The sequence below is a fragment of the Nerophis ophidion genome, linkage group LG11 (assembly GCF_033978795.1).
Source record: "Nerophis ophidion isolate RoL-2023_Sa linkage group LG11, RoL_Noph_v1.0, whole genome shotgun sequence".
Lineage (NCBI taxonomy): Eukaryota > Metazoa > Chordata > Actinopteri > Syngnathiformes > Syngnathidae > Nerophis > Nerophis ophidion.
In genome coordinates, this window is record NC_084621.1 from 27292971 (window position 1) to 27311796 (window position 18826).

General features: G+C 39.2%; 2 protein-coding genes across 3 annotated transcripts in view; both read right to left on the reverse strand.

Annotated features, from left to right (window-relative positions):
- Nucleotides 1-2170, reverse strand: part of ica1 (islet cell autoantigen 1) — a 47960-nt gene extending 45790 nt beyond the window's left edge. Inside the window, exon 1 of the mRNA XM_061915491.1 lies at nucleotides 2043-2170. The gene's annotated coding sequence lies outside the window, so the exon portion shown is untranslated. The remainder of the gene's footprint in view (nucleotides 1-2042) is intronic.
- Nucleotides 2171-6589: 4419 nt separating this feature from the next.
- The window catches only part of LOC133561875 (neurexophilin-1), a 175115-nt gene continuing 162878 nt past the window's right edge, over nucleotides 6590-18826 (reverse strand). For both annotated transcript variants that reach the window (XM_061915497.1, XM_061915499.1), the window contains exons 6-7: nucleotides 9075-9138; nucleotides 6590-6903 (exon numbers count right to left, since the gene is read on the reverse strand). The gene's annotated coding sequence lies outside the window, so the exon portion shown is untranslated. The remainder of the gene's footprint in view (nucleotides 6904-9074; nucleotides 9139-18826) is intronic.

The following is an 18826-nucleotide window of genomic DNA, read 5'->3' on the forward strand; positions in this document are numbered from 1 at the left end:
ATACTATTTGATTTCCTATTATGCAGCTCATTTTTATTTGACACTTACAATGTCTCTGACAATCTTGCAATTTATGTTTTGGAAATGACTTGAATGTTTGTGCCATTGCTTAATAACTTCAATAAATACACTTTTGGTCAAATTACTTAGTTGTGATTTCCCTCTCTGCATGAAGGTTTAAAAGTAGCATATATTAATGCAGTATGAAGAAGAATGTTTTAATGTATACACATTGAATCATCATACTGCTGTGATTATACGTGTCAAGTGTTCATTCAAATCCAAGGCAAAATATCGTGATATATATCCCAGGGGTCACCAACCTTTTTGAAACCAAGAGCTACTTCTTGGGTACTAATTAATGCGAAGGGCTACCAGTTTGATACACACTTAAATAAATTGCCATAAATAGCCAATTTGCTCAATTTACCTTTAATAAATAGATCTATATATACAGTATATAAAACAATAGGTATTTCTGTCTGTCATTCTGTCGCACATTTTTTTTCCTTTTACGTAAGGTTTTTTGTAAAGAATAAATGATGAAAAAAACACTTGATTGAACGATTTAAAAGAGGAGAAAACACGAAAAAAAATGAAAATTAAATTTTGAAACATAGTTTATCTTCAATTTCGACCCTTTAAAATTCAAAATTCGCCCCCAAAAAATTAAGAGAAAAACTAGCTAATTCGAATCTTTTTGAAAAAATTAAAAAAAAAGAATTTATGGAAAATCAACAGTAATTTTTCCTGATTAAAATTAATTTTAGAATTTTGATGACATGTTTTAAATAGGTTAAAATCCAATCTGCACTTTGTTAGAAAATATAACAAATTGGACTAGGCTATATGTCTAACAAAGACAAATCCTTATTTCTTCTATATTTTCCAGAACAAAAATTTGAAAAGAAATTCAAAAGACTTTGAAATAAGATTTAAATTTGATCCTACAGATTTTCTAGATTTGCCAGAATATTTTTTTTTTGCCAGAATATTTTTGGGGAATTTTAATCATAAATTTGAAGAAATATTTCACAAATATTCTTCGTCGAAAAAACAGAAGCTAAAATGAGGAATTAAATTAAAATGTATTTTTTATTCTTTACAATAAAAAAAAAAATACTTGAACAATGATTTAAATTGTCAGGAAATAAGAAGAAGGAATTTAAAAGGTAAAAAGGCATATGTGTTTAAAAATCCTAAAATCATTTTTAAGGTTGTATTTTTTTCTCTAAAATTGTCTTTCTGAAATTTACAATAAGCAAAGTAAAAAAATGAATGAATGTATTTAAACAAGTGAAGACCAAGTCTTTAAAATATTTTCTTGGATTTTCAAATTCTATTTGACTTTTGTCTGTCTTAGAATTAAAAATGTCGAGCAAAGCGAGACCAGCTTGCTAGTAAATAAATAAAATGTAAAAAATAGAGGCAGCTCACTGGTAAGTGCTGCTATTTGAGCTATTTTTTAGAACAGGCCAGCGGGCGACTCATCTGGTCTTTAGGGGCTACCTGGTGCCCGCGGGCACCGCGTTGGTGACCCCTGATATATCGTATATCACGATATGGCCTAACAATATTGCGATATTAAATAAAAGGCACTATCGCCCAGCCCTAAGCTATACTAATTCATGACGTGTAATGCTTGTATTGTGACTTGTGATGATAATAAGTATCACAATATTCAATAGTTTCACAAGTCCAGAGGTTATCATTAAACAGCCGACAGCGGCAATTACATCACCTGCTGTCAATCACGTGATGACACTAATCAATATGACGAATGATCAGCTGTAGCGCGTCACGACTCCTAATCGATCCCCACAAAAAGGCGCCTTGCATTGTGGACGCAGCTGACAAAAGCACAAACATGCAGTTATTAATTATTTATCATTAAATCGTTCGAGAAAAATCACTGCTTGATGTCAAGTATGGTCGACGCGGTCACCGCGCCGTCAATGCGGAAGATCGATTTTTTGACAAATATATTTCTATAGACTTTTCTAAAACCATGTCTAAAAGAGAGATTTAATGTTGACACGCACCTTTTGGGACCGTTGTCGCCTTAAATGTGTTGCCAAGGTTTATTTCACGAACATCCGCCTCATCGTCATCATCGTCATCATCGTCACCACCACAGTGCATCTTGATGACGTCATCCAGGGCGCACCCACCCCTCCCTCTGATTGGCTGCTCCATTGTTCGACTTCCAGGGCAAATAAAATGGAACAATAGTTTTAATAATAATAAAGCACGATTTGTTTGTTTTGGCGTGGACTGGCTGCAAAATGCACTGATGTTTACATTTCTAAAAAAATATGTTTGATGGTAGTTTGATAAAAACATCCATCCATCCCATCCATTTTCTACCGCTTGGTTGGAGTCTAATTACCACTTATTTAAAGGCCTACTGAAATTAGATTTTTTTATTTAAACGGGGATAGCAGGTCCATTCTACTTGAACTTTCAGCGATATTGCCATATTTTTGCTGAAAGGATTTAGTAGAGAACATCCACGATAAAGTTCGCAACGTTTGGTCGCCAATAAAAAAGCCTTGCCTTTACCGGAAGTCGCAGACGATGACGTCACCCGTTGAGAGCTCCTCACATCCTCACATTGTTTTTAATGGGAGCCTCCAACAAAAAGAGCTATTCGGACCAAGAGAACGACAATTTCCCCATTAATTTGTGCGAGGATGAAAGATTTGTGTTTGAGGATATTGATAGTGAAGTGAATTATGTTCATATAGCGCTTTTCTCTATTGACTCAAAGTGCTTTACATTGTGAAACCTAATATGTAAGTTACATTTAAACCAGTGAGGGTGGCACTGGGAGCAGGTGGGTGAAGTGTCTTGCCCAAGGACACAATGGCAGGGACTATGATGGCGGAAGCGGGGATCGAACCTGGAACACTCAAGTTGCTGGCACAGCCAGTCTATCAACCGAGCTATGCCGCCCCAGTGACGGACAAAAAAAACAAAAAAACGATTGCATTTGGGACAGATTCAGATGTTTTTAGACACATTTACTAGGATAATTCTGGGAAATCCCTTATCTTTCTATTGTGTCGCTAGTGTTTTAGTGAGTTTAACAGTACCTGATTGTCGGAGGGGTGTGTCCACGGGTGTCTTGACGCCAGTGTCTCAGGGAAGTCGACGGCAGCTTTATGGACGACGCAAGCTCAGCTGATCTCCGGTAAATTGACTTTTTACGTCAATTTTCTCACCGAAACCTGCTGGTTGACATTCGGTCGGGATCCATGTTCGCTTGACCGCTCTGATCCATAGTAAAGTTTCACCTCCGGGAATTTTAAACAAGGAATCACCGTGTATTTGTGTGGCTAAATGCTAAAGCTTCCCAACTCCATCTTTCTACTTTGACTTCTCCGATATTAATTGAACAAATTGCAAAAGATTCAGCAACACAGATCTCCAAAATACTGTGTGATTATGCCGTTAAAGCAGACAACTTTTAGCTGTGTGTGTGTGCAGCACTAATATTTCTTAACAGTCCGTGACGTCACGCGTACACATCATTCCGCGACGTTTTCAACAAGAAACTCCCGGGAAATTTAAAATTACAATTTAGTAAACTAAAATGGCCATATTGGCATGTGTTGCAATGTTAATATTTCATCATTGATATATAAACTATCAGACTGTGTGGTGGGTAGTAGTGGGTTTCAGTAGGCTTTTAAAGAAAAATCTTATTTCAATCATTTATGAGACGTTAGATTTTTATTTTTTATTTATGCTACCCTTTCTTTAAGATGTTGGGCGGGACCAGTGAACTAATACAGTTTTTATATTAAATTAAATATATAGTTTAATAATGTGAAAATACTTTAAAACGTAAACATTTTTCAATTTAAATAAATTGGAAAATTGGTTTTAATTTAACCCATTTTTTTAGTGACTGTGAATTTAATTTCTCTGGGGGGATCATAACTAATTAAATTTTTACATTTCCTATTATTATTATATTATTAGTAGGACAGCCCCCCCCATGCGATCCTCTCCAAGGTTTCTCATAGTCCTCATAGTCACTGTCACCGACGTCCCACTGGGGTGAGTTTTTCCTTGCCCTTATGTGGGCTCTGTACCGAGGATGTCGTTGTGGTTCGTGCAGCCCTTTGGGGCACTTGTGGTTTAGAGCTATATAAATAAACATTGATTGATTGATTGATTGATTGATTGATAGTATGTAATATCATTTCACATTACATTTCAAACAAATACAAATTCACCAGAGGTGTGGACTCGAGTCACATGACTTGGACTCGAGTCAGACTCGAGTCATGAATTTGATGACTTTAGACTCGACTTGACAAAATGTAAAAAGACTTGCAACTCGACTTAGACTTTAACATCAATGACTTGTGACTTGACTTGGACTTGAGCCTTTTGACTTGACATGACTTGCTACTTTCCCCAAAACCCAACGATTAAAAAGTTATTCAGGCGCGCTCCGTATCTTCCCTTGTGTACGCGTGTTTGTCAACATGTGTGCGATGACAGCCTGTGCGCTACCTGTCAGTACAACAGCCAATCAAATTACATTTTCGTCACACAGCATTCAGCCAATCAAATTGCAGGAAAACAAACGAAGAAAAGCTCTCAAACAACCCGCCAGTGGGGAAAAATGAGGCCAAAAATAGTTTCATTCTGGTATTAAAACCATGACTTGGTCAACAAAAAAAGAATTCCCGTATGCAAAACATGCGGTTCGAATATTACAGACAGAGACGCAACAACTTCCAACTTCGTTCGACATTTCAAAATGCACAATGAAGGGTAAGTTTTGAATGTAAGATAACATTTATTGACTGAGTAATGTAACTTTTATTTGCTGTGTAGTTAAATCAGTGAGGCTTTAAACTCACTGCTAACGTTAGAACCATAGACATCTTATAAGTGGACGCGCAGACGAGATGCGGGCCGCCATCTTGGAGTGGTCATCCGCTCCACTCAGTGCAATCCATTTGTCAGGAGTGATGAACTGTCAGCGCATTTCATTAATTTTACCTCACTGAATACCACTCATTTTCACCCCCTTTTTTTGTCATACTTGTAACTATGATAAAGAACACATGTTTTGGCGTGTTCATAGTTTGCTTAACAGTAATATAATATTATTGTATGCTATAAGTGACCAGACGTCCAAGATCAAAACTGGGAATATAATCCCAGAGAAGGGGGAAAAAACGGTCAGCTATTTTTAAATTGAAGAAACAATATGATTAGGTTATATATACATGTGTATATCCTACATAAACAATGTATGAATACATTAGATATGGAACCTATATACTGTATCTCTGTTGCTGCAGCAGAGAGTTTATCCTGTCTTGACACTTTGTATTTATATTTTCTATTACATTCTTCCCTTAAACAATAATGTTTACAGTGATTGTTTTATATGTATTTTTTATGTATGTTGCTTTGGTTAAAAGTGTCTGCCAAATACTTAAACATATACAGTATAAACACTTGGAAGTCTTTATATCAGCTAAAACCACCAATCTGTTTCACTGGATTCAGAATAGAACCAAAGTCTGTCTTACCCAACAATGTTAGTAATTGAATATTGTTACTTGAAGACCTATTCATGGTTACAATTATACTGTTAAGTAAGTATTGTCTTATGTTTTGCCTAAAATGAGAATGCATCAAAATCAGTGGCGGCTGGTGAATTTTGTTTTAGGTGGGGCTGAAATATTGTAAACCAAATACCTGTAGGGGCGGGGTCATCCTCCCCCAGAAGATTTCTTTGTGTTTTTCACATACAAATATTGAAGATCTTTGCTCCTTCTCAACTCTGTGGTGATATCCTTTTCACAAAATACAACCAATAGTACGTTAATGTTAAATCTTACTTATGAAAAGTAATCCCCCGATTCCTATTTTCAACAGTCTGCTCATTTGAGCAGGAAGACGCTACCTGTCAGTTTAGGCTGCTTGCCGGCACCTCGTCACCTCTTCAAGATGGCGGCCAAATTGCTCGTGTACTAGCAGCCAATGCTGCATCTACTTATAAGACGTCTATGGTTATAACGTCATTGCAAACACGACAATCTGTTGCGTCCACTGCAGTTCACTACATTATTCATACTTTTTGTCAAGTGATTTTTTTTAAGCAGGGTTGCATTAGGTACCTACACATAACGTTACGTTGGTGAATGCATCACACAGTAACGCAACGTTAGACGGCGGTCAGCAGCACCGCGTATTTTAGCCACCTACAAAAAGACAGACATAGTCAAATAAAGGTCAGTTAAAATTTATACTATATTAAGAATATGTGTACATTTTGCATAAGGCCCTGACATATAAAAAGTACAACTCTGTTCATTGTTATGTTCATGTATTTGTTATGTTTTTCATGTGTACGCACACATAAACACATACAGTATGAGATGAGATCAATTAGTTAAGGTAAGAACAGGATAGAAACTGCTGTGGAAGTAGTTACACTGCAAAATGCCATGGAAATACAATGTTAACACGTTTGTGCAAATAAGTACAGTTGCACTTGTTTTTTTAAAATGTATTTATTCTGTAAAGGAATAAGTTAAAACGTTTAAAATGACTGGTTAATAGTGCTATTATGAAGTGCAATGTCAGCACTATTTTTTTTCTGCAGTTTCAAATGCACTTGTTTTAATAAATGCATACAGCATTTAAAAGCATACACAATCTGTGTAAATACATTAGTCTGGGGTTAAAAGGACTTGAAATGACTTGAAACTCAAAATGCAGGACTTGGGACTTGACTTGAGACTTTCCAGTCTTGACTTAGGACTTGACTCAGGACTTGCCTGTCTTCACTCGAGACTTGACTCGAGACTTGAGGGCAAACACTTGAGACTTACTTGTGACTTGCAAAACAACGACTTGGTCCCACCTCTGAAATTCACAATTACTAAACATTACATTTTGATTCTTTTGTAAATGATTTAAACATTGGAATATGTAAAAATAACGTATTTTTAAATTGGTCTTGATTAACTGTGGACATACTTCACTTGTAAAAAAAATAGTACGTACTAATACTATAAATAGGGAAGAATGAATCATTTTTGAAGCTTTTCAGGTGGAATTCTTTCCCATTCTTGCTTGACGTTCAGCTTAAGTTGTTAAACAGTCCGGAATCTCCGTTGTTGTATTTTATGCTTCATAATGCGCACACATTTTAAATGGGAGACAGGTCTGGACTACAGGCAGGCCAGTCTGGTACCCGCACTCTTTTACTATGAAGCCATGCTGTTGTAACACGTGGCTTGGCATCGTCTTGCTGAAATAAGCAGGGGCGTCTATGATAACGTTGCTTGGATGGCAACATACAGTATGTTGCTCCAAAACCCTTTATGTACCTTTCAGCATTAATGATGCCCTCACAGATGTGTAAGTTACCCATGCTTTGGGCACTAAAACACCCCCATACCATCACAGATGCTGGCTTTAGAACTTTGCACCTATAACAATTCGGATGGTTCTTTTCCTCTTTGTTCCGGAGGACACAAGGTCCAGGTTTTCCAAAATAAATTTGAAATGTGGATTCCTCGGACCACAGAACACTTTTCCCCTTTGTATCAGTCCATCTTGGATGAGCTCGGGCCCAGCAAAGTCGGCAGCGTTTCTGGGTGTTGTTGATAAATGGCTTTCACTTTGCATAATAGAGTTTTAACTTGCACTTACAGATGTAGAGACCAACTGTATTTAGTGACAGTGGTTTTCTGAAGTGTTCCTGAGCCCATGTGGTGATATCCTTTACACAGTGATGTTGCTTTTTGATGCAGTATCACTTGAGGGATCCAAGGTCACGGGCGTTCAATTTTACGTGCAGGGATTTCTCCAGATTCTCTTTTGATGATATTACGGATCGTAAATGTTGAAATCCCTAAATTCCTTGCAATATCTCTGAGAAATGTTGTTCTTAAAATGTTTGACAACTTGCTCACACATTTGTTCACAAAGTGGTGACCCTCGCCCCCTCCTTGTTTGTGAATGACTGAGCATTTCATGGAAGCTGCTTTTTTACCCAATCATGGCACCCACCTGTTCCCACTTAGCTTGTTCACTTGTGGGATGTTCCAAATAAGTGTTTGACGAACATTTTTCGACTTTCTCAGTCTTTTTTGCCACTTGTGCCAGATTTTTTTAAACATGTTGCAGGCATCAAATTCCAAATGAGCTAATATTTGCAAAAAATAAAGTCTTTCAGTTTAAACGTTAAATATCTAGTCTTTGCAGTCCATTCAATTGAATATAAGTTAAAAAAGGATTTGCAAATCACTGTATTCTGTTTTTATTTGCAATTTACAGAAAAAGCCAACTTGACTGGTTTTGGGGTTTTGTAAATTGAAAACAAATCCACGATTACTCAAAGTTACATTTCTATTATTTAAATGATTTAGATAAAATAAAAAGTTGTAATGTGTAGAAATAATGTATTTTCACTTTGTCTTAGGTTTACTGTAAATATTTCACTGGCAAATAAAAATGTTAATCTACTATTAATAAGTTAAAATAAATACATTTAAAAAGTCCAATTTAAATAAATACATAATTACGACACATTACATTTTGATTATTTTCTAAATTATTTAAAAAAATTGTAATATGTAGACAAAAAATATTTTTAATTTGTCTTGGATTTACTGTAAACATATTTCACTTACAAACAATATATATTAGTACTACTAATAGGTTAAAATGAATACATTTAAAAATAGTGGGGAGTCTAAGGGAGATTTTAGGGTGTGTTTGTTCACTTTTGTCCAAAATCGCCAAATTTGGCACACAAATTAGGGGACTAGACACACCCAAAAATAAAAATGGGCATTTCAACACATTTGTAATTGTCAAAACACATGAAATTGATACCAAGTTTACATTTGTAGCTCACCTGTTTCAAATGTTAGAGACAAAAGCTATTTTAAGACCACCGGCCGAGCATCCAGCTAAATCATTTAAGTAGTGAACAAAAATATCCCTAAGGGCCTCCACTAAAAGTAAAATTGGAATTCGACATAATTTTACCGTCAATTGAAAACATCCATCCATCCATTTCCTACCGCTTGTCCCGTTCAGAGTTGCGGGGTGAGGGTGGAGTGGCGGGGGTTCCGCAGCCTATCTCATCTGCAAACATACACAATTACTACACATTACATTTGGATCATTTTCTAAAGCATTTATATTCAATTAAAAAGTAATATGTAGAAATAATTTGTAGTATTTTTTTCTTGGATTTACTGTTAACATTCAAACCCCGTTTCCATATGAGTTGGGAAATTGTGTTAGATGTAAATATAAACTGAATACAATGATTTCCAAATAATTTTCAACCTATATTCAGTTGAATATGTTACAATGACAACACATTTAATGTTCAAACTGAAACTTTTTTTTTTTTTTTTGCAAATAATCATTAACTTTAGAATTCGATGCCAGCAACACGTGGCAAAGAAGTTGGGAAAGGTGGCAATAAATACTGATAAAGTTGAGGAATGCTCATCAAACACTTATTTGGAACATCCCACAGGTGTGCAGGCTAATTGGGAACAGGTGGGTGCCATGATTGGGTATAAAAACAGCTTACCAAAAAATGCCCAGTCTTTCACAAGAAAGGATGGAGCGAGGTACACCCCTTTGTCCACAACTGTGTGAACAAATAGTCAAACAGTTTAAGAACAACGTTTCTCAAAGTGCAATTGCAAGAAATTTAGGGATTTCAACATCTACGGTCCATAATATAATCAAAACGCTCAAAGAATCTGGAGAAATCACTCCACGTAAGCAGCATGGCCGGAAACCAACATTGAATGACCGTGACCTTCGATCCCTCAGACGGCACTGAGCAAAAACCGACATCAATCTCTAAAGGATATCACCACATAGGCTCAGGAACACTTCAGAAAACCACTGTCACTTAATACAGTTTGTCGCTACATCTGTAAGTGCAAGTTAAAGCTCTACTATGCAAAGCGAAAGCCATTTATCAACAACATCCAGAAACGCCGCCGGCTTCTCTGGGCCCGAGATCAACTAAGATGGACTGATGCAAAGTGGAAAAGTGTTCTGTGGTCTGACGAGTCCACATTTCAAATTGATTTTGGAAATATTCAACATCGTGTCATCCGGACCAAAGGGGAAGCGAACCATCCAGACTGTTATCGACGCAAAGTTCAAAAGCCAGCATCTGTGATGGAATGGGGGTGAATTAGTGCCCATAGCATGGGTAACTTACACATCTGTGAAGGCACCATTAATGCTGAAAGCTACATACAGGTTTTGGAACAACATATGCTGCTATTTAAGCGCCGTCTTTTTAATGGACGCCCCTGCTTATTTTAGCAAGACAATGCCAAGCCACATTCAGCATGTGTTACAACAGCGTGGCTTCGTAAAAAAGAGTGCTGGTACTTTCCAGGCCCGCCTGCAGTCCAGATCTATCTCCCATCTAAAATGTGTGGCGCATTTTGAAGCGTAAAATACGACAGCAGAGACCCTGGACTGTTGAATGACTGAAGCTCTACATAAAACAAGAATGGGAAAGAATTCCACTTTCAAAGCTTTAACAATTAGTTCCCTCAGTTCCCAAACGTTTATTGAGTGTTGTTAAAAGAAAAGGTGATGTAACACGGTGGTGAACATGCCCTTTCCCAACAACTTTGGCACGTGTTGCAGCCATGAAATTCTAAGTTAATTATTTGCACAAAAAAAAAAAAGTTTATGAGTTTGAACATCAAATATCTTGTCTTTGTAGTGCACTCAATTAAATATGAGTTGAAAAGGATTTGCAAATCATTGTATTCCGTTTATATTTACATCTAACACAATTTCCCAACGCATATGGAAACGGGGTTTGTAAAATTGGAATCAGACATAATTTTACAGTCAATTGAAAACATCCATTTCCGCTTTCAGGGTTGCGGGGGAGGCCAGGCTTTACGTCCGGAGCCTATCTCATCTGCAAACATACACAATTACTACACAATAAATTTGGAATATTTTTTAAAGCATTTAGATTAATTTAAAAAGTAATATGTAGAAATAATGTATTTATATATTTTTTTCTTGGATTTACTGTTAACATATTTCACTCACAAATAAAAATATGAACGACTGCTATAAATAGATTAAAAAAATACGGGTTGTTGCCTCCTCTATTATTATCGCCATATTTTATAGTCTGATGTGACATTTATGGATCATATTATTGATGAACTGTGATGAGGTGGCGACTTGTCCAGGGCGTACCCCGCCTTCCGCCCGAATGCAGCTGAGATAGGCTCCAGCGACCCTCCCACGACCCCGAACGGGACAAGCGGTCAAAAATGGATGGATGGATGGATTATTGATGAAATGATAACAGTAGGAGCCTAAATGCTGTTTAAATTGATTTACATTTTATGGAAGGTGCTTTATGTTTATTCAGGCACAATGGGACTATTTACTTTATTTGCATAATACGAAAATGTATATATTGCATGCTTAAAATAATTATAGGGTATATTTTATTTTTTAATTACTATATTTGTCTGAATAATTTGATGACGTAGTACATGGGTGTCAAACTCTGGTCCGCGGGCCAAATTTGGCCAGCCGTGTAATTTCACTTGGCCCTTGAGGCAAAATCAAATTAACATTAGAGCTGGCCCGCTGCTGTAACACCGCATTCACTACTAATACTCTTACTTGCCAACCCTCCCGATTTTCCCAGGAGATTCCTGAAGTTCAGTGTCCGTCCCGAATTTCATCCCGGGCAACAATATTGGGGGTGGGCCTTAAAGGCACTGCCTTTGGCGTTCTCTACAACCTGTCGCCACGTCCGCTTTTCTTCCATACAAAAAGCGTGCCGGCCCAGTCACATAATATATGCGGCTTATACACACACACACAAGTGAATGCAAGGCATACTTGGTCAACAGCCATACAGATCACACTGAGGGTGGCCGTATAAACAACTTTAACACTGTTACAAATATGCGCCACACTGTGAACCCACACCAAACAAGAATGACACATTTTGGGAGAACATCCGCACTGTAACACAACATAAACACAATAGAACAAATACCCAGAACCCCTTGCAGCATTAACTCTTCCGGGACGCTACAATATACACCCCCGCTATCACCAAACCCCGTCCACCTCAACCCCGCCGCCGAAAAGAGGCATTCCATTTTTATTTAAATTTTATTTGATATGCCATTGATATTTTTAAATTATTATTATTATTTGAAACTCAATTTTGCATGTCACTATAAATGTATATACAGTAAGCCTTGCATGTTCGAGATTCAATGCAAAATTTGTTTGGGTCGCCTATTAAAAGGTTAATTTGTTCAACCTCGGCCCGCTGCTTTGTTCAGTTTTAAATTTTGGCCCACTCTGTATTTGAGTTTGACACCCCTGACGTAGTATTTAATACTGCTTTAACACAGTGAAGATTACGTAACTGTTTAATTGCATATTTGGCAGAAGGATCTGCGTGGTAATCTGGTTTTGGACACAATGTATTGTGGGTAATGGCTGTCAGGTTTGGGGAGAAGTAGAAGAGCGTCAAGCTAAGGCTTCATTAGGAATCTACAATAATATGGACCTGACCTTTAGATACTCTCCAAGGTGCAGTTCCTCCCACATCCAAACGATGGCAGTACAACACAAAGCACTTTGTGACACCCCCTTCCCCATCCCCCCATCCCCATCTCCGAGGGCCCCCAAGCTTTCATGCGCTGGCTTGGATTTATTTCCTCACAGCGTAGCGTCGCTCATCTAATAGCGTGTTCGTTTTGTTGTCACCCGAGGGCGCTTTTGTGGTCACGCCCCAAATGGATGTACCTGTTTGTGCGCCGCTCGGAGTTCACACAATTTTACACCTCAGCGTGCATTCAGGCAGCGGATTACGCGTGTGCTTATTTTTGGACCTGAGACACTTAATTTGATCATCAGCGAAGGAGCACGAGGCCTTTGATCCCGCGTACCCCCGCCGGTCGCCCCCGGCAACAATGCACGGTTTTATTTGCCGCGCGACACGTCGGGGTAACGTCGTATTTTAGCAGGTTGCTTTGCATCGCTTCCTCCTCGCGCCCTTCGGGATGCCTTGGCGCAAACCCTGACCTCTGACCTCAGTTTGATAGACTCAATCGGAGTGTCCTTCGCCCTATTTGCCCCCCCCCCCCGCCTTCTGGAGAGGCCGGGCTTTTCGTCCGTGATGCTATCAGAGACGTCTGAGTTCCCTTAAATGAGACAAGGAAACAATCAGTGCCCTAAATTAGCTTCTAGTGGAAGTTTAATTCAATCAGGAGCATCCTTAACGATAGGGATCAGAGATGTGTGTTACGACTCCTTTGGGCTGACATTCCCCCGCTTACAACTCTTGTGTGCTTCTTCTTTGTCGGCCTTCAGGGATAGCTTAGCCCAGGGGTAGGGAACCTATGACTCTAGAGCCAGATGTGGCTCTTTTGACGACTGCACCTGGCTCTCAGATAAATCTTAGCTGACATTGCTTAACGCGATAATTATGAATAATTTCGCTGGTAATCACAGTGCTAAAAATAACGTGCAAAATGTAAAACATTCTCATGCATTTAAATCCATCCATCCGTTTTCTACCGCACCTGTTCAAGAAGTCGCATTAATGGTAAGAAGTATTGTATGTCACAATGGGGGGGTCGTTCTCCCAGGAAGGCAGACAGACTACTCGGGACATGGCATTTAGGTAAAAACATGATTTAATTCAATCTAAAAAAAGATACAAACAAAAATCGCTCACAGTGGAGGCACAACTTGGGCTAAGGAACAAAGCTAACGCATAAACAGACTATGAACATACATCAAAGAAAACTTACTTGGCATGGCATGAAGCACGAAACTATGGCAAGGCATGAAACGAGTCAGCACAGAGCAAGAAAAGATCACATTGACGCCAGGGCGACTGACTGGCAAAGACAAGCTTAAATACTGCCTCTGATTAGTGCTCGGGAAGCAGGTGAGCAGGCATTTTGTCCACCAGAAACAGGTGGACAAAATGAGTAACCAAGGAAACAAGACAAGGGAGTGGAAAAAACAGGAACTTAAAGAGTCCAAAGGACAAACAGCACATGACCAAACAAAAACATGATCAACAGACATGACATTTGATTTGTTATTGGTTGGCTTCAGAATAACAATGTTATTAAAAAGAATAAGAGACTTATTATACTCTAAAAATGTTGGTCTTCCTTAAAAATGCACACATTTAGTTGTATTCAGTGTTAAATAATATGATATGGCTCTCACGGAAATACATTTTGAAATATTTGGCTTTCACAGCTCTCTCAGCCAAAAAGGTTCCCGACCCCTGGCTTAGCCAGTAGCGGCTATTCACTTTTTGAGGTGACACGTCTTCAAACGTCATTATTTTTGATAATTTAGAAGAGATAAAGCTGTATGTTGTAGGGCAGTGGTTCTTAACCTGGGTTCGATCGAACCCTAGGGGTTCGGTGAGTCGCCTTAGGGCAGGGGTGTCAAACTCAAATACAGAGTGGACCTAAATTCTAAACTGAACAAAGCTGCGGGCCAAAGTTGAACAACTTAACCTTCTAATAGGGACCCAAGCAAGTTTTGCATTGAATATTGAACAAGCAAGGCTTATATAACTTTATAGTGACATGCAAAATCGAGTTTTGTTGGTAGCGGGGGTGTATATTAGTGCTGCAAGGGGTTCTGGGTATTGGTTCTTTTGTGTTTTTGTTGTGTTACGGTGCGGATGTTCTCCCGAAATGTGTTTTTCATTCTTGTTTGGTGTGGGTTCACAGAGTGGTGTAACAGTGTTAAAGTTCGTTATACGGCCACCCTCAGTATGACCTGTATGGCTGTTGACCAAGTATGCATTGCATTCACTTGTGTGTGTGTGTAGACGTCGCATATATTACGTGACTGGGCCGGCACGCTGTTTGTATGGAGGAAAAGTGGACGTGACGACAGGTTGTAGAGCAGGGGTGTCAAACTCAAATACAGAGTGGGCCAAAATTTAAAACTGAACAGAGCCACGGGCCAAGGTTGAACAAATTAACCCTTTAATAGGGACCCAAACAAGTTTTGCATTACATATTGAACAAGCAAGGCTTATATAACGTTATAGTGACATGTAAAATCGAGTTTTAAATAATAATCATAAAAAAATATCAATGGCATATAAAATAAAATTTAAATAAAAATGTAATGCCTCTTTTCAATTTGCAGCCCTATGAGGTAAATATCAAAATCAACATTTTTCCACAGGCTAATAATACATTTGCAAATCAAATAATAACAAATTAATCAAACATTCAAGCCTTGAAGTAACAAGAGAAAGTGCATGAGTAAAACATTAATTATTGCTTGCGGTGGGGGTGGGGGGGGTTATATTGTAGCGTCCTGGAAGAGTTAGTGCTGCAAGGGGTTCCGGGTATTTGTTCTGTTGTGTTTATGTTGTGTTACGGTGCAGATGTTCTCCCAAAATGTGTTTGTTATTCTTGTTTGGTGTGGGTTCACAGTGTGGTGCATATTTGTAAGATTGTTAAAGTTGTTTAAACGGCCACCCTCAGTGTGACCTGTATGGCTGTAGAACAAGTATGCATGGCATTCACTTGTGTGCGTGTGTGTAAAAGCCGCATATATTATGTGACTGGGTTGGCACGCTATTTCTATGTAGGAAAAGCGGACGTGACGACAGGTTGTAGAGGACGCTAAAGGCAGTGCCGTTGATGCACGCCCCCAATATTGTTGTCCGGGTAGAAATGGAGAGAAATTCGGGAGAATGTTTACCCCGGGAGATTTTCGGGAGGGGCACTGAAATTTGGGAGTCCGAGAAAATCGGGATGGTTGGCAAGTATGAGTATTAGTGGTGAATGCGGTGTTACAGCGGCCCGGCAGCTGTATAAAACAGGCGGGCCAGCTCTAATGTTAATTTCATACTGCCTCAAGGGCCAAATGAAATTACACGGCGGGCCACATTTGGCCCGCGGGCCAGAGTTCGACACCCATGTTGTAGAGGATGCTAAAAGCAGTACCTTTAAGGCACGCCCCCAGTATTGTTGTCCGGGTGGAAATCGGAAGAATGGTTGCCCCGGCAGATTTTCGGGAGGGGAAGTATGACAATTAGCGTTGGATGCGGTGATACAGCGGCACCGCCACTGTATAACACCAGAGGGCCAGCTCTAATGTTAATTTATTATTGCCTCAAGGGCCAAATGAAATTTGGCCCGTGGGCCAAATTTGGCCCGCGGGCCAGAGTTTGACACCCATGCCTTAGGGCAGGGGTCGGGAACCTTTTTGGCTGAGAGAGCCAAAAACCCAAATATTTAAAAATGTGTTTCCGTAAGATAGATAGATAGATAGATAGAGTTCCTTCAGGAAAATTAAAATTCCAGCAGCAGTGTACAGAGTTGAGATCAATTTAAAGAAAAAAGTGAAAAGCAAATAATGGGGGTTTAAAAGGAAACAAAATAGAGAAATATTACAAAAAGAATAAAAACAATGGGAATAACAATATAACAGTAAAATAAGAATATAACAAGACAAAGTACGCAGTAGTGACCATGTTATGAAAACGTTTTGCACTGTTAATGTTTTGCATCCCCTGTCATCCTAATACCCCACGTCCCAGAGAGGAGTTGTACAGTGTAATGGCGTGTGGGACAAAGGAGTTCTTGAGTCTATTAGTCCTGCAATTGGGATGAAGCAGTCTAGCACTGAACAGGCTCCTCTGGCTACTGATAACGCTATGCAGAGGGTGACTGGCATCATCCAGGATGCTCACTAGTTTGTCCACAGTCCTCTTCTCTGCCACCGTCACCAGTGAGTCCAGTTTCATTCCGATTGTAGAACCGTCCCGCCTGATCAGTTTCTCAAGTCTGGAGCTGTCCTTCTTAGATGTACTGCCCCCCCAGCACACTACCATGTAGAACAGAACACTGGCAACCACAGACTGGTAGTACATCCACAGGAGTTTTCTACAAATGTTGAAGGAGTGCAGTCTCCTGAGGAAGTACAGCCTGCTCTGTCCTTTCTTGTACTGGTGGTCCGTGTTATATAGAGTCATATAATATATTTTTTAACACTTAACACAACTAAATGCGTGCATTTTTAAGTAAGATCATCATTTCTAGAGTATTATAGATCTCTTATTCTTTGTAATAACATTGTTATTCTGAAGCTAACTGTGGAGGGGGCGTGGCCTGCGGGCCTACAGCGAACTGGGGTGTGCCAGGACCGGACTCGAAATCAGCGACAGGTGCGCAGCCAGGAGGAGGGACGGGGTTGGGGCTGGAGCCAGAGCGCGAGCGAGAACGAAAGAGAAAAATACAATTACTGGAAAGCAACTGAGAGACTTATTGAAAAATAAAACAATATTGTAACCCTGAAACAGGTTCTCATGTCGGTGCTTGGTGGTCTGAAGAACCCCCAGGAGGGCGGGCTCCACACTAATCAATAATAAATGAATAACTTCATACCATTAACGCAACTTCTTGAACAGGTGCGGTAGAAAACAGATGGATGGATTAAAAATGCATGAGAATTTTTTATATTTTGAACGTTATTTTTAACACTGTGATTACAAGTGGAATAATTCATTACTTACCGTGTTAAGCAAATTCAGCTCAGATTTTTTTGAGAGCCAGATGCAGTCATCAAAAGAGCCATAGGTTCCCTACCCCTGCCTTAGGGGTTTGGCGGAGGTCAAAACACACCCGACTCATTGTGTCAATAAAAACTTCTCCCTACTTACTAGTCATTATTAAGTACTTACTAATGCCTAATTCTTAATAATGACTAGCTAAGAGCCAATATTATTTTTAATAATTTAGATGAGATAAAGCTGTATGTTATAGGGCAGTGGTTCTTAACCTGGGTTTGATCGAACCCTAGGGGTTCGGTGAGTCGCCTCAGGGGTTCGGCGGAGTTCAAAACACACCCGACTTATTGTGTCAATAAAAACTTCTCCCTATCGGCGTATCACGGAAACGGCATTGATTTGCCGGTGTGTAATTTGTTGTGAGTTTATGCAGTCTAGTGTGAGTTTAGTGTCGGTTTTGTTCTTTGAACAAGGTGATGTTCATGCACGGTTCATTTTGTGCACTTGTAATAAAACATGGTAAGACTTGAGTATGGGGAACATATTCACCACTAATTATTGTTGCTTATTAACATGAAAATTAGTAACATATTGGCTCTTAACTAGTCATTATTAAGTACTTACTAATGCCTAATCCGACATGGCCTCATTATAACCCTAACCCTCTAACCCAGGGGTCGGGAACCTTTTTGGCTGAGAGAGCCAAGAAGCCAAATATTTTAAAATGTATTTCCCTAAGAGCCATATAATATATTTTTTTACACTGAACACAACTAAACGCGTGCATTTTTAAGTAAGACCAACATTTCCAGAGTATAATAGGTCTCTTATTCTTTGTAATAACATTGTTATTCTGAAGCTAACTGTGGAGGGGGCGTCGCCTGCGGGCCTGCAGCAAAGCAGGATGTTGCCAGGGCCGGCCTCGAAATCAGCGACAGGTGCGTAGATGGCCCATCTGGGCCTTGTTATCCAATCACCTGTCGCTCTGTTATAAGCAGCAGCCAGGAGGAGAGACGGGGTTGGAGCTGGAGCCAGAGCGCGAGTGAGGACGAAAGAGAAAAAGACAATTGCTGGAAAGCAACTGAGAGAAAAATAAAATAAAACAATATTGTAACCCTAAAACAGGCTCTTGGTGGTCTGAAGAACCCCCAGGAGGGCAAGCCCCACACTAACCAATAATAAATAAAATACTTCTTACCATTAACGCAACTTCTTGAACATTAA